Raw genomic sequence first — 1801 nt, 5'->3', positions numbered from 1 at the left:
TTGGTATCTCTAATTTTCTTGAAGAGATCTCTACTCTTTCCCATTCAATTGTTTTCTGTTGTAAATGTGTGCCGATTCCTTATAATCATCTCTTTCTGACTCTCTTTCAGTCTCTTTCTCTCTTTACACACACACACACACACCACATAGAACATCCTGTTAGTTCTCTTGCTATGGAGGACCCTGACTAATACAAATGTTGTATTTTGTATTTCTTTTAAAATAGACAAGTGCCTTTAATTTGGCCTTAAATATTTAGCTGAATGTAATGTTGTATCGATTATCTGATTAAAGTTCATTCCTAGTATTCATTTATGTTTACAAATCTTTCCTCATGATATTTTTATTGTTCTTCATCCCTTCATGAATGATGTGCAAGTGACTGTTTTTCTGCATTCTGAATGTTAGATTTTCCAGCCTTCAATCAGAAATCTTATCGTGAAAAACAATGTTTTAATTTATCTTGTCAGTTTGTTTGAATAAAATTTAGATGAATATTTTATTAAATGATTAACCGTCATTTGTAATGTATTTTATGGATTGCCTGATGAGGTCTTTTCTTATTTGGCAGTTGAGGAGTCTCCCTCAAGTGAACAGGCAGCACTTGATAAAGTGGATCTCAGCCTTAAAAGAAGACTGAATGGTACAAAAATGTTGATGGAACTCAAATTTTTAGTATTGTATCATCTCAGCCTGTAGATTTTAATTCTCACTTCACAAGCTGATGTTCCAAAACCAGTGAAAACCATTAAAATCACTTTCATCCTCATGTGAATTTGTTAACTAATGTTATAAAACTTGCTTTTATTAAAAAATGGTGTGCAACGAACAAGATTTTCAAGTTGTACAATCTTAAAAAGGTATTCCAGATGAGTCAAAAACTTATAGGATTAAAAATTTAAAGAAAATCTGTAAGAGACAATTGGGGTGTTTCCTTTGTCTTGGTTCAGTGTCAAATTGAATATAACAATCACAGAAATCCATTTGGTTAATTAAAATGTCAACAGTTATATTTGTCCAGAAATGATAATTCAAGGCAGTGAAAAAATATTTTATATTATTATGGATTATATTATTACAGCCATGAAATCAAAAGATGCTTGCTCCTTGAAAGAAAAGCTATGACAAACCTAGACAGCATCTTAAAAAGCAGAGACATTACTTTGCCAATGAAGGTTGTATAGTAAAAACTTTGGTTTTTCCAGCAGTGTGTGCGGGTATGAGAATTGGACTAAAAAGAAGGCTGAGCACAGAAGAATTGATGCTTTTGAAATGTGGTGTTGGAGAAGACTCTTGAGAGTCTCTTAGACAGCAAGGACATCCAACCAGTCCATCCTAAAGGAAATCAGTCCTAAAGGAATTCATTGGAAGGACTGATGCTGAAGCTGAAGCTCCAATCCTTTGGCCACCTGATGCGAAGAACGGACTCATTAGAAAAGACTCTGATCCTGGGAAATACTGAAGGCAGGAGAAGGGAATGACAGAGGATGAGATGGTTGGATGGTATCTCTGATTCGATGGACATGAGTTTGAGCAAGCTCCGGGAGATGGTGAAGAACAGGGAAGTGTGGCGTGCTGCAGTCCATGGGGTCGCAAAGAGTTGGACATGACTGAGCAACTAAACAACAACAACAATTATTACAGATGCATAATATGTACACTAATACTTAATACAAACAGGTAAGCAAAACTTAGACCAAAAAATGTGCATCATATAAACAGATTCACCTGAGAAGATAAAAGACAACTGAAATATAAAGATACAAAAATATTTCCACTGTAGTGGTAATGAAATATTGTC

This window comes from Bison bison, unplaced genomic scaffold, assembly GCF_000754665.1.
Source record: "Bison bison bison isolate TAMUID 2011002044 unplaced genomic scaffold, Bison_UMD1.0 scf7180017849172, whole genome shotgun sequence".
NCBI lineage: Eukaryota > Metazoa > Chordata > Mammalia > Artiodactyla > Bovidae > Bison > Bison bison.
This window is presented reverse-complemented; position numbering follows the sequence as displayed.